This window comes from Myodes glareolus, chromosome 3, assembly GCF_982192425.1.
Source record: "Myodes glareolus chromosome 3, mMyoGla1.1, whole genome shotgun sequence".
NCBI lineage: Eukaryota > Metazoa > Chordata > Mammalia > Rodentia > Cricetidae > Myodes > Myodes glareolus.
In genome coordinates, this window is record NC_142028.1 from 5,723,905 (window position 1) to 5,739,070 (window position 15,166).

The 15,166-nt window shown below is 44.5% G+C and overlaps 1 protein-coding gene across 4 annotated transcripts in view; it reads right to left on the reverse strand.

Annotated features, from left to right (window-relative positions):
• Positions 1 to 15,166, reverse strand: part of Stk38l (serine/threonine kinase 38 like) — a 62,386-nt gene that overhangs the window by 31,661 nt on the left and 15,559 nt on the right. For 2 of the 4 annotated variants that reach the window (XM_087903949.1, XM_087903950.1), the window contains one exon: positions 2,483 to 2,581. The exons of the other annotated variants lie outside the window; for them this stretch is intronic. The gene's annotated coding sequence lies outside the window, so the exon portion shown is untranslated. The remainder of the gene's footprint in view (positions 1 to 2,482; positions 2,582 to 15,166) is intronic. 4 annotated transcript variants of the gene reach the window in all.

Here is a 15,166-nt window from a genome sequence, read left to right on the forward strand (position 1 = left end):
GAACGAAGTAGTTCTTTCCAAAATTACTGAGTCAGAAATTCTTACCAGCACTAAGTTTGGTTTAAAAAGGGGGGGGGCAATTTTTAGTTAAATAAACAGGATGAGCCTTCTTTCTCCTTCCAAGAAGCAAAATCTAAAGCTACACACAGCTGGGAAATTACACCAGAGGGACGGGGGTAGAACTTGCTTTTAAAAAATTAATTACAAAAAATTATTCCATTATATTCAAATTCTATAGTTATTTTATCTTTTGAAAATTTACTCATTTAACTGACATAAAAGTATGTCTATTTATAGGGTGCCATGCTATGCTGGATGCACACTGTGTAATGCTCCAATCAAGACAGCTTTCTGACGTTTAAAGCCGGTGCAGATCATGCTCCACCCATTTGTGAACATCACTCAGGCAGGGAGCATACTGTGGCCTTCTTCAGGTACTCTCTTAGCACAGAGAAAACTCACTGGTGATTTTAAGTCAATTTCACTAAAATAAGTACGCCTACTTCACCCCTTAAGTGCCCTTCCTGTTGTTAACGTCATCTTGTAATTGTAACTGCTGGTGCTTTAAATTAAGCACAGCACACACAGCGGGATGTGCAGGCCTCACACACCGGCCTTAGGATGCACTGAGGTCATACAACTCTGTGCTTCATGTCCAACAGCTTTGCAGCACATGGTTTAAAAAGTACAAAAACAAAAGAACGCTACACACAGCTCCCCACATACTTCAAGCGTGGCTGAGTCAAAGAGGGACAACTGCTTTCTGAAAAGAAGAAGAGGGTACCAAAAGACGCTTGGAGAAGGCCGTAACGGAGTATCAGCATCTCTCTCTCTCTCTCTCTCTCTCTCTCTCTCTCTCTCTCTCTCTCTCTCTCTCTCTCTCTCGGAGGTCAATATGCTAGGGAACCTTCCGCTGCTGAGACATGCACTGTGAGCCTGCAGTGAGGCAGAGTTCTGGTACATGGAAGTCAGGAAGTAGCAAGACAGAGATGGGTCCAGGACAAGACACCATCAAGAGACTGTCCTACACCTCCCAAAGTCCCATGTCCTCACAATAATGCCATCAAATTATGATTCCATTACGGGACAGGATTGATCTACTGGTCAGACCAACATCTTCACGATGCAATCACCTCTTGGTGAGAGCTGGATCCAGTAGCTGGTGAACAAGCTTTCAACACATGGGGCTTTTTAAAAGGGGGAAAAATTCATATCCAAACCACAGCAGTAGAAGAAAGGCAGGTTGCTCCAGACCACCCTAGGTGATAGTTAGGCCCTGTCCTAAAAACTAGGAGGGAGAAAAGAGAAAACAGAAGCAGACGCGGTGCAGATGAACCAAGACCCACCACGGCGTCACACTGTTTAAGCTGGTAACAGGTACATGCAAATACACCATGCTTCTCATCTTCTGTGTATTTAGTTCTTTTTCCTGTAAAAGTTTGGGAAGAATCCTAGACGGGTGTGATGGTTCACACTGATGCCAACTCGAGAGATTTAGAACCGCCCAGGAGACAAAGGTCTACGAGAGAGCTTCCGGATGAGGCTGGGGGGAGGGGGAGACAGCAGGATGGGGCAGACCATCCACAGGCTGGAGCCCCGGATTGAGGACCAGCACTTATCCCTCGCTGCTTCCTGACAGCAGGTGGGATGTGGCCAGTGCCTCAGGCTCCTGCTCCATGCCTTCCCCACCACGGTAGACTGTACCCTCAAACTGTGGGCCAAAATAACCCGCCCTTCCTTAAACTGTCTTAATTATGTATTTTGTCACAATGACAGCAATACAAAAGCTGTGGTGGCATATGCCTATAATCTCAGGACTCTCGAGGCTCAGGCAGGGAGACTGTGGCATCAAGGTGATGTTACATAGCTAGATCCTGTCTCAAAATGAAAACAACCGAAATATCCCAGAGGCTAAATAAAATGATGTAACTTTTATCACAGAAAAATTTTTGGTCAGCCACAGTAATGGGCAGGCAGGCTAATCCTCGTGTGGCTACTAGTCAGGAGTAACTTGGTCTCTAGATTCCAGTTTACCAGCTAAGAAAGAGAAAGGATTGGTAAGCTATTTCAGTTCAGTTTCTGTTATGGCATAATTATTAGATTTAAGAAACTCAAGTGTCGTTAATTTATGCTGTGACCACATGGAACACCTTCATTCCCTCATTTATTTCACAAACAAAAATGAGAGACTGCATCCCGTGTGCCGTACGGTACGGACAGAATACAGTCAGCACGACGCAGACAACACCGATACGGAGGTCAGTCTGATGGTAAGCCTGGCAGACTGGAAAGACAGTGGCCAGAGACAGCACTGTAAATGTGGAGTCAGGGAGCCCTGTACAGTGTGGGAACTGACAAGGAAGCCCACGCTAGGACGCCAGCCCGGAGATGAGGGCTCCAGTTCACAGCAGGAACAAGCGGACCTGGTGGTTAGCAGGGTTGCTTGGAGGACAGAGCCAGAAAGAAGGGAAGGGAGGCTTACTTGGTAGTTAGGAGACAGTGAGGACAGTCCAGTAGGCAGGGGGCCTGAGCCACGGCAGCATCAGTAGAGCTCTGAGACCTCATTAAAGTGCTTCCTTGGCTTTACAGGGGAGAAAGAGAACACAGTGAGTTAAAGTGTAAGGAATAATTAATGTGCAATAAAGGAAATACACTCCTCCACAGTAGAAAGCATTTCAGAAATGAGTAGCTCAGCTATACTCCTATGAATCTCTCAAGAGAGGTAGACATGTTCAGGAAAAGGACATGGCCTTAGAGTTCACAGCTTATCAAACAGATTGCAGCTGTTAGGACAGCACCTTGCACACAACAGGTGCCTATAGCGGGGACTGTGTTTTGAGCACATAAAAAGTACAGCTTGTTCTGCCTGGTCCCTGCCATACGGTACAGGTGCAACTCTTGCTGACTGGCAGATCTTAATGACATCATTTCTGATGGCTAAATACACTTCTGTATTTACTATATAACTATGTAGAACACTCTGTGTGTTGACATAATTGATCTTTTCCTTACAGGTGTCTTATATCTCTGTCTCATAGAACGGTGTAGTGATATTTCATTTATATTTTAATAAAGAAAGATTGCCTGAAGATCAGAGTAAGACAGCACATTGATCAGCCTTACAGACAAGGCAGTGGTAACACACACCTTTAATCCCAGTAGTCACATTAGTTTGCCATAGAAACCAGAGAGTATTGGTGCACACCTTTAATCTCAGCCCTAGAGAGGAATATAAGACTGGAGGAGACAATTCTCACACACAGTCTCATTCTGAGATTCCTGGGGGCAGGATAGCCATTTTGGACTGAGGTAGAGGTAAGAGCCAGTGACTGGCTGCTTTGCTTTTCTGACCTTCACGTTGAACCCACATTTCTGTCTCTGGGTTTTTATTAAACATGTTACAGAAAGGCACATCAGAAAGAAACAATCAGTCTAGATGATAAACTACATGGACATTTGCATCAAACTTTTACAATAAAACAGCATTTTTTTTCCTCGAAATTATTATTTGTTGACAAATTTCATGGTGTACAGCCGTAACCCTAGCACTTAGGAAGTAGAGACAGGAAGATCAAGGGTTCAAGGCCTCAGCTACACAGTGAGTTTGAGGCTAGCTTGGACTACAAGAGATTCTGGTAGAACACCTGACCAACAGACAAGAGGCCCCAAGTAAGTCGGAGACCCAGCACGGAAAAAGAACGGTTGAACCCAAAAATGCAGGCCCACTGCTGACCTGAAAGTCCTGCCTCTTTCAATTACTTCCTCCATGACTTCCTCTCCCTGTCTACTGACCCAGGGTCTTGCTACACAGCCTCATTAGCTTCGAACTCTTGTCCTCCCACCTCAGCCACCCAACCACTAGGATTACAGGTTTGTGACACTATGCCTGTGTTTCTTATATGATTTTCTTCCTATCAGTTGTGCTATCAAACATCAAAACTCTGAAATCTGATTATTCTATTGCATGTTCTCACATTTACAAAATATTAACACTACTGGCACTAATATTAACATTGCTGGCAATGACAACATAATTCATAATAATTCATGAACATTAATGTGTCCCAGGTAACATACTCTGCTCATCCTAGCATGTCATTTCATTTTGCAGAAGACACCGGCACCATGAAAGCATTATCTTACTCAAGTCTTATAGCCAACACCAGCCTGACTCAACAGCCAAGGCCTCTCTTGCATTATGCATTCCTGCTCCTCCCAAACAAGGGATATCTGGGCAGGCGCTTATTCCTGGTTTAAAGATAAAGAGGTCTGAGGCTTGAAAAGTTGGCAACATTTAGGGAAGAACAAGTCAAAAAGAAGCCACTGTGAGCAGCGAGCTCAGGCCCCTTGCAGCCCACCTCCAGGACCTGCTCTGCTCCCTAGGGATCAGCAGAGAGAACAGTCCCCACCAGTGTTTAAAGACAATAAACTCACAGCCAGGCGATGGTGGCAAGCATCTTTAATCCCAGCACTCGGGAGGTAGAGGCAGGCGGATCTCTGTGAGTTCGAGGCCAGTCTGGTCTACAAGAGCTAATTCCAGGACAGGCTCCAAAAGTTACAGCAAAACCCTGTCTTGAAAAACCAAAAGAAAAAAAAAAAGAAAAAGAAATAAACTCACAAAGTAAAACTAGGAAAATCATACACAATGGTTCTGTCAGCATAGTCAAGGTCTTGAAGGTCTTAAGTTCCCATTGACGTCCAAGGCCCTTACAGCTCAGGAGCTAGCTGCTGTCTGTCCCTGCACAATAAAGGCACTAAACTCTTTCCTTAGAACGCAAGTCTTTCCTCCCTCTCATGGAGACGGTGTCACTGCAGCCTCCCTCGTGCTGGGCTCACAGGTGGGCACACCATGCCCCGCTAGAGACTCAGGGTCCTGAAGCCACGAGCCCCCCAGCTTTCTCATCCGCTCTCGGGTTTTCGTTCTTCTGCTACTCATTTCTTCACCCATGTTCACTGCCAGAGTTTATTCCACAGACTCTGAGGATGTCTACAGCTAAGCCTGTGCAGAGCAAACAGATTCAAGAGCTCTGATACACCGTGCACAGGGACACTGGGCTCTGAGAAAGCACAAAAACAAAACAATTAGGGTGACTGTCTCTAGAGGGGAGCATTACGAGAACCCTCCCTATAGCACACAGAAGCACAGCCCAGTCGGCATGCGCAGAGGTCTGGATTTCCTCCCAAGACAAATATGGAATTCAGTGTGATGCCTTCCATTCAGTGAGTTCATTTTCCGACCTTATTTGACTACAAAGGTGGGAAAGGGGAGACTTTTCCTCTCCTTCCTCACGGAGGCAAGAGAGGGAAAATGTAATATTTAAACTTGAGGGCACAATTTAAAAACTTTCCATTAATGTGCACACCCAACTGAGTCAGTGTCTAAGCCCTCAGTCAGTCTCCTCAGTCCTGGCCTTCCTAGCCATGGTCCTTCCAGCTCTGCCCGTTCTTAAACTGAAGGGGTGAAACCATAGCACGCTTCAGTCTTTCTGCTAACATCCCATAATCTTTAGTAAGTACTCTACAGATGAATTAGTAAATAAAGCACAGTCAGCAAAAGTCATACCCGGAAACAGCCAATTGCCACAGTAACACCAGTTTAAAGAAAACTCTTAAGCCAAAGAGATGCTTTAAAATCCAGAACTAAGGTGATGAGGAAAATATCTGTAACCCAAAGCCAAGGAATAAGCGGACACTTCCAGATGTGCTCAGTGACTTCCGCATATAGCTATGGGTCCCTATGCTGCAGAGAGAGGTTGGGAAGACAGCTCAGTCAGTAAAGCATGAGGACATGAACCCATCCCCAGGAGGCCCACATGACCTGGGCTGGTAGTCCCAGCACACTGAGTGGGTTGAGACAGGTCATCCACGGGGCTTGCTGGCCAGCCAGCCTGGACTCCCTTAATGTGCTCCAGGCCAGTGACACTCTCTCTCTCTCTCTCTCTCTCTCTCTCTCTCTCTCTCTCTCTCTCTCTCCTCTCTCTCTCCTCTCTCTCTCTTTCTCTCTCTCTCCCCTCTCTCTCTCTCTCTCTCCTCTCTCTCTCTCCCCCCTCTCCTCTCTCTCTCTCTCTCTCTCTCCCCCCCCCTCTCTCTCCCCCCCTCTCTCCTCTCTCTCTCTCTTTCTCTCTCCCCCTCCCTCCCTCCCTCCCTCTTGGGATAACTATACCCAAAAGGACAGTAACTATTCAAGCTTGAGAGCTGGCAGAACCCGCTGTAGTGCTTCCGATGCCATCACTCCCTGACTCTCCATGACCCGCCGCCTACAGAGGACTTTCAGATCACCGTCAACTAAGACCAACAAACTGTTCACATGGGGCCCTCCAACTAGAGCCAAGCTTTGCCCTTGTCCTGACAGTGTGAGGCTCTAAGCACCACACTGAAGTGTTTTCCCACTCTCTGGTGATTACATCTTTAGGTAAAGCCTCTTAAAACTATAAATGAGTATTTCTTCAGACTCCAAGTTGATAAACGTGTCTCCTTCTCACTGTTGAGTGAAGAGTCCCACCCCACTCCTATAGCTGTGCGACCTTAGACGATTGGCTCCACCCCTCTAGGCCTGGCCATAGCAAGGAGAGAAAGGATGCCTGTGGGACACAGGCCACAGGCAAAAGATAATGCTCTTGTACACTGCAAAGACTTGTCATCCGTATTAATTTAATAAAACACTTATTAGCCAGTGGCCAGGTGGGGCAACCGGGAAAACAAAAGGCAGGGAGTCAGTCACAAGCCAGATGCAGAGGAAGCAAGACGAGAATGCCTTGCTAAGAAAGGTACCAAGCCACGTGGCTAAGCACAGACAAGAACTATGGTTAATTTAAGTTGTAAGGGCTAGTTAATAATAAACCTGAGCTAATAGCGTAAACAGTTTATAATTAATATAAGCCTCCATGTGTTTCTTTGGGGGCCGAATAGCTGTGGGACCAGGCGGGACAAAAACTTCTGCCTACAGTCACTGGCAGGGCATCATCCCAGTTGTGTGGTTACACAGTTAACACCCGTCACCATCTTCTGATAAGAAGGAGGTCCATCACAGGATAACCAGAATCTGAGCTATAACCTAAAGGAAATAACACATAAAACAGGCCAACAAGTCACATTCTCCAAGTGAGGCAGTTTGAAAGAAAATGGGCCCAAAGAGAGTGACACCCTAGGTGGTGTGGCCTCATTGGAGGAAGTATGTCACTGTGGGGACAAGCTCTGAAGTCTCTATTGTTCAAGCTTCCCTCAGCGTGATAGGCAGTCAACTTCCTATTGACTGCAAGACGTAGCACTCAGCTCCAGCATCACGTCTGCCTGCATGCATGTTCCCCATCATGATGATAATGGACTGAACCTCTGAAACTGTAAGCAAGCCACATCAATTAAACGTTTTCTTTATAAGAGTTGCCGTGGTCATGGTGTCTCTTCACAGCAATAGTAAACCCTAATTAAGACAAACCAGTACCAGAGTATTAGGGTATTGCTGTGACAGGCCTAACCATGTTCCACGTTTTGGCTTGGAATAATAAGGACTTTGGGACTTTGGGTTAGGAAAGCAGTAGAATGCTTTAAGCACTGCTTAACATAGCATACTGGTAGGAGCATGGAAGACAGTGGTGTTGATGATTGAAATGTCAGGAGCTGGCTCAAAGGGTTTCAGAGAAGAATTTTAGTATGTTGCCTAGAAATCATACTTATATTTTATTGAAGAAAGTGGCTGCCTTTTGCTTTCGTTAAAAGAGTCTGTCTGACTAAAGTGAAGAATTTTGGATTAATTACTTTGGCAGAAGAAATCTGAAAACAGCCTAGAATAGACTCTGTCATGTGGATATTAGTGGTCATTCTAATGAAGATTTATAATGAAAGGAGCAGGCATCAGAAAGTGGAATAGAGCTAAATTCTGTGTTAAAGGATTAAGAAATGGAATAAAGGGAGTGGTGACCTCAGGGCAAGATCCCCCTTAGCTAAATTTCCAATTTATTGAAAGGAACTAAAGAAAAGTTTAGAGCCAGCCAGGCAGTTGGTAGTGCACGCCTTTAATCCCAGTACTTGGGAGGCAGAGGCTGGCAGATTTCTGAGTTCAAGGTCAACCTGGTCAACCTAATCAAGTTCAAGGACAGTGAAGCTTAGACAACAAAGGAAAATAGACAGCTAGTGAAGACGGAATTAAACAACGGGGGCACGGTCCAGTCCCAGTAAACAGCAGAATTTGGCAGCTTTGGTCACGTGATTTTGACTTTAGAGTTAAGGGCAGAAGAAATGGATAGAATTAAGGACAGAAGAAGTCGCCTCCACACCTAAGGACAGACACTGAGGCCAGATATATGTCAGGGATGTTCTGAATGGAGGCCTAGAAGAGAGGCCATTGTGTGAAGATGTGAAGTTGCAGCTGGATTGCCTTGGAGAACCCAAGATGATAGAGATTCCAGAGTCATAGGATACCTGCTGAGGAGAGCTGCTAACATGGAGTGGAACCAGCCCAAGAGAAAAAAAAAAAAGTATGTTGCAGTCAAGCAAGCTGAAGAGATTTGGAGATGTGGAGAGCGTTTTGACATCAGACATGGAGATGCAGAGTTTGTAGTTTACCCAGCTGGTTTTTGGTCTTGCTTTGTTCCAGCATTTCCTCATTATGCTCCCTTCTCTGTGCTTTGGAATGCTAACGCATATCCTGTGCCATATATTTTACAAGTATTTTTGATTTTTACAGAGGGTTATAGTTAAGGGATGGCCATGTATCTCAGAAGAGACTTTGGACTTTTAAACATTGTTGAGACTGTGATAGACTATGGGAACATCTGAAGTTGAACTGAGTGTATTTTTTTTCCATTAACATAGCTATAAGCTTTTGAGAACCATGTAATGTAGTAGTTTTAAAGAAAATTGCCCCAAAGGGAGTAGCACTATTAGGCGCTATGGCCTTGTTGGAGAAAGTGTGTCACTGTCGGAGAAGACCTTGAGGTCTCTTTTCTCAAGATTCCCTCAGTGTGACAGGCAGTTGACTTCCTATTGCCTGGTTCCTACACAAAGGCAGATACACACACACACACACACACACACACACACACACACACCACAAATTAAATTGGGGACTGGAGAGATGATTCAGCAATTAAAAGCACTGGCTGCTCTTACAGAGGCCCAGATTCAACTCATGACACTCACATGACAGCAACATGCCTGCCTGGGTGCCACCTGCATGCTACCACGTTCCCCTTCGTGATGACGGATGAAACCTCTAGAATCTCCAGGTTCATCCCTGTTTGAGTCCCTGTCCTGATGTCCCTCCATGATGGGAAGTACTTACTTACATGGGAAGTAAGCTGAAATAAACCCTTTCCTCCCAAGTTGCTTTGGTCACAGTGTTTCATCACAGCAATGGGGTCCCTAACTAGAACAAAGGGATGTGAGCAGTGACACAGATTCTTTTCTATAGGGGAGGAAGAAAGTCATAGCAAGCAATGATACCAAAAGTTCACAGTTATGGGTAATAAAATATACGTGCCAGGAATAGCTCAATGTCACAGATGTGCAGCATACTGGACTGTGCAGATTTAATTTCCATGTCATAGATGTCACCACACAATAAAGATCCCATACAAGAGCACAAGCTCTGTGTCCCACAGGAAAAGGACTGAGCACAGCAGTCATATTATGAGTGTGCTTGGATGGCTCTCTGCTTCAGGTACCGGTCTAAGTGCTGAGCCACCTCTTCAGTCCCTGGGAAACAGTAACATGAAGATTTACACGGAGATTCTTCTAGGGTTTGTGCTTCGTCAGATATAACCTGGGAAGCCTTTTCAATTCAGAGTCACCCAGATGGACCCGGTAGGAAGCAGAACTGAGCTTTCTATTCAGCGGATCGTGAACAGGAAACCACCTTAGTCCTTAAAGCCAGAGAGACGCCACTGAGATTGGGATGAAGTCGGCATATGGTAGAGAACAGAGGTAACTGAGCTGCGTGGCACAATGTAGATTAATAGAGACAGGCTAATTTAAGTTAAAAGAATTGGAAAAATGCCAAGCCAAGGTCAAACTTTCATAATTAATAAGTCTCCATGTCGTTGTTTGGCGCCTAGCTACTCAAAGACAGTCCAACAAGAAAGCATGCTACGATCGGCACCCAACGTCTGACACGTAAACTCACATAAGGCCTCAAAAAGCTGAAAGGAAAAGCTCCCAGGAGGCTCAGAGCTTGTCGCGTACAGGACTTTGGCTCTCTTAAGCAGCTTCTGCTACTGAGCACTTGAAAGGTTAAGGTTGCAGCAGATTGGGTAGAAATGCCCACTGCACTGTGGACCCAGAAAACTCCCAGTGTTGGGGTGGACAGACCTGCTCCTGGCCAGGGCCTGAAGGCATGAGGTTCCCCTCTAACCCAACCAAAGGGGGCAAAGCCAGCTGTCAGGCCATGTACCAAGTGGAGCCACGTGGTGGAGGGCGTAGCCACGGCTTAGCAGTTTCAGGTGTGGCTCATACACTCAGAGAACACTGTAAGTACACCACTGTGGATGCATAGAGTCAGATCCAGACTGAGAAAACACTGGAACAGATATACTATGCTAAAATATGTGCTTAGATGCTAAAAATAGAAAAGAAACATGAGTATAGAAGTCATAGAAAAAAAGAACTTAAAAACAATAAAGTGAAGTCTTTAAAGAGGGAATAAAGTATATAAAAAGAAGCCACGTAAAGATGGGAAATATACAGGGTGTCTGGATCCTGTATGGTGCCTTGTTAACTTTAAATTTTTTAAATGCTAATGAACAAAAAACAACAGATATTGAGAGACACTGGATTATGAGAACTGTTAAATTAAACCAACCAATATATTTTTAAAATGTCTTAACTTCTAATGAAAGTTAGAAAATACGTTGTGTTGGGGGAGAGGTTTTGCTTCTGTTTCCACAGGAAACAAAAAGCTATGGATTTCCTCAAAATTAATAAAGACAATATTTAGTCAGGGGAGACCTTCTGAAAATCTTGGCTACAGATATGGAGAAAAAACAAGAAACACTACAGGGCAGGTGACATACATGCTAACCTGATGGAGGAGGGTTATCTGTCTATTGTGTTATTTTCATTGGTCAATAAAGAGACTGCCTTGGCCCCTTGATAGGATAGAAAATTAGGTAGGCGGAGTAAACAGAACAGAATGCTGGGAAGAGGGCTATGAGGCAGATGCCATGGAGCCAGCCACCAGGTCAGACATGCTAAATCTCTCCCGGTAAGCCACGACCTCGTGATGCTACACAGATGGTTAGAAATGGGTTAATCAAGATGTGAGAGTTAGCCAGTAACTAACTCTCTAGAGATAATGGGCCAGGCAGTGCTTAAATGAATACAATTTGTGTGTTGTTATTTCCGGGGCTAAGCTAGCCGTGCAGGAGCCGGGTGAGGCGAAAAGCAGGCCTGCCCGCAGCTCCATACTACACTAACCCTCTACGTGATAACAGCTCTGAGACTGGAGGAGACATGATAAATCTTGTTGCCTACAGAGTCCTCATGACTAACTACATGTCGTCCTTTCATGTGGAGTGGACAAAGGTTTGGTTACACAGTCCAAATGGACTTCTAACATTGACAGATGCCTTTTACCTGCTCAAACATAGAACAGCATATCATCTTTACCTGATTTGTGCAAACAGTACATTCCATTCTTGTGTTAATACAGATATGTATGTCACTTTTAAAAGTTTGTGTTTTCAGGGGAAAAAAAAAAAGACCAGACACCAATTATTAGCCCAGGTGATCCAGCCTCTCAGCATGCCTCTGTTGTGGTTTTTCTCAAAATTCTATATCTGAAACAACTTCAAAGCTTCTATCTGAGATAGTCCAGGCTCACAGACTACTCCAGCCAGGACTTCAGCTAAGCTCCACACTTTTCCATCACGCAGACACTGAACAACAAATGATACAGCTCGTTTCCCCAGGACTTGACCATTATCTCAATTTTCTCCAGGTTCCCTAAAGATGCTGTCACCCCCAGACAACAGGGTGCAATTTTAAGAATACAATACCCACATTCGCAAGAGGTTGGCCATTCAGTAGATTGTAGATGTTTGTCACTGTTTAGGGGGCTTGGCTGCAAATTGTTACTGGTCCTGATAAGGAAGGAAACTAAGCAAGCGAGGCTGCATTCAAGGATTTCTTTCAGAAAAGAAAAAAGCGAGGTAATATGGGAATGATAGGAAAGAAGGGTAGACTATTGAACCTACTTTTAGACTAAAAAGCAACTACTAGTCTCAAATATTTTACATTTGTATAGATTTTGTATATTGATACAAATTTAAGGTTATTTTTGTTATACTGCATATATGTTTCTACACTTGTTTAAGGTACTGTACCTATGCAACTCATTTAAAAATGTAAAGTTCAAGTCCTTGAAAGCTAGTTAGGATAATAAGAAATGCAGGTTACTAGTTAGACCATCTATAACAATCAGATACGTGTTCATGTTAGGTATATTTTCAAGGTCAAACAGATATAGTTTTAGATAGACAGGTGGTCTTCATAAGAACTTCAGAGATCTAAAGAATATGTCATTTACAATGTTTTAATAACATAAGGTTTTTCATAATAGAGAGATACATCTGCTCTTCGAAGCACTTCAAAAACGGATGATGGGCATCGAAGAAGCTCCATATGGAGTTTGCCTTCACTGTGGCAGAGCTAGGCAGCTAGGCATTTGGGTGAGGAACTGCCCCTGCCTCAGCTGCTGTAGTATGCTGTCCAAATTGGACAGGGAGGGCACAAAATAAGGCAACTGCCAAATTTTGCCAAGACAAGGTAGGACAGTCCTTCAAAATTCTTGCTTCACAGAGATGTCTGTCAGATACTCTAGCCCTGTAGACCAAAGATGGATGCCCCTACATTGCAAAGGAACCTTGGATGACTGTCCACTCCGGCAAGGAGCCTGGGCAGCAGCTTGTCTTTGCTTCTTCACCCCACCGTCCTCTTCATTCTCACCTCCACCCCCGCCATGCTGCAGGACATGTCTGCGGCAGCAGCATAAGGGCAGGCTTACAAATGCAGTCTCTCATCTCTAAGCCACTGCTCCCAATTTAAAACTGGGGTGATGCCACAGCTTGGCTCAAAAACTCTAAATGAATCCAATCTAAACTTCAGAGCTGGGCTTTATTAAATCCTGTAATGTGACCCACCCTAAATATGTAACTTTATTTTCTACCATTCATTAGTTCCCTCCCTCAACAACCCAATGGCATGCTGTAATCAATCTTAATGTTACATGGTCCTTCCTCAGGACTTGGAGGGATAGCTCGGGGGAGGAGTATGTGCTTAGCAAGCACAGAGACAAGTTCAATCTCCTGTACCACCAACGAGCTCAGCCCACGAAGTACGCGCAAGCAATCATGACAACCCAAGTTCCATCCTGGAAACTCACATAAAAAATCCGGGCACAAGGCCTAAAGAGATGGCTCATTAGTTAAGTGTGTGTGCTGCTCTTCCAGAGGCTGCAGTCTAGCTCCTTGCACCCAGGCGTGAGGCTCACAACTGTCTACCATCCCAGCTCCAGGAATCCGACACCCTCTTCTGGACACCAAAGGCCCCTGGACTTACACAGCACATGCCTACACACAGACCCAAATATAAAGATAAAACAATAACATACAGTAGACAGCAACTCTGAGGAGCAACAACCAAGGTTGGCCTCTGGCCTCTACAAATACATACATACATACATACATACATACATACATATACATACATACATATGAATAAAAACGTTCATTCTTTTACTTTCTATTTATATTTACAGAAAATAATGAACTTTCCCTCTTTTGCTAGATTTTCATGTTTCAGAACGTGTGTGGCACTTATTATCAATCTCACAATAAGGTGTCAAATAAGCTCAAGCAGACAGACTTAGTCATATGCTATAACCACAACGTTCCAAATTTCTTGATAGCCAGAGCCATCCCATACCCACTCCCCATGATAATCAGGACAACGCTAAATGTTCAGAAGTACTCAAAGGTGATCTAGCAAAAACATAACAGCTTCAGTCCGGCCTCTCTGTAACACACGAACAGCAACTTGGGCAGGTCAGGTGCTGCCTAAGGTGTCACAAGATTGCTGACAGGCACTGTTCTGGAGAAGGCAGCAGGGACGCTAAGTCCCACACACCAAGGACAATAGAGTTCTTAGGAATGACAACTGGGTCTCTCTAAGTATCTTCCAGGGAGATAGTAACTGAAAATCTCAAATATCTCCCAACTCCAGAGAAAAGGCACGAGGTTTTTAAAGGGTACTTAGACTGGAGAGTCTAAAGTCAGAGCTACCTTAAAGGACTCCTGCTCCAGAGATGCTGCCCTCCCTAAACCACGACTCTCTGGCCCAGTCGTGCTGCAGGCAGCTTGGCAAGAAGCAGTTTTCACACACAGCAGCACTAAGGAGCATTCCTCCCATGCTTTTTAGTCCCGGGGCTTCCTGCGCATGCATCTTTCACTGACTGACCTTTCCTAAGCACAGGATGAGAAGGACACGAAGCTGCCCAGTAAAGCAGTCCATGAGCAAACACTTGTCCCATTCTGCAAACACTCAATACACAACTCTTCCTATTACTCTGCCACCAAGAGCCCCTCCAGAAAGTAGGTGCAACAGTTAAACTCATTTTCACAAGAAAGACGCTGAATCTGGTGGTGCATGCCTGTCATCCCACTTGGGAGGCTGAGGCAGGAGGATTGTTCCAGACCAGCCTGTCTCAATAAACAAATTAATAACAACATTTTTAAAATGTAATGTTTTAGAATACTTAACAATATCTAGCAAAAGTTTTCATAGTGCTTTCTCTCCTCTAAGGAAGGATTTTGTCTAGTTTATATTGAATCAATTAAAAGACATGGAACTTACCACATGTAAACTACAAAAATGATTGACTTTACAGTTTGGGGCTCACATCATGACCTTTAAACATATTAGGCAAAACCTGCACTACTGAGGGACAGCCTTAGCTGACACTGCTATTTTATAAAATTGATATTTTAAAGTTTAAGACATATTTGAATTTAGTTTCAATGCGCAATGACTGGGTTCTCAGTAAGGCATCACTATTGCCTGAATTCCAACCCTAGCAGACACGTGTTTCTACTGTGAGTTTTCTTCTACCAACTGGGTGACACAGAGAGACAGAAATGGAGCCTCGCTGTCTGTATGTCGGTGTACAGGGAGGGAG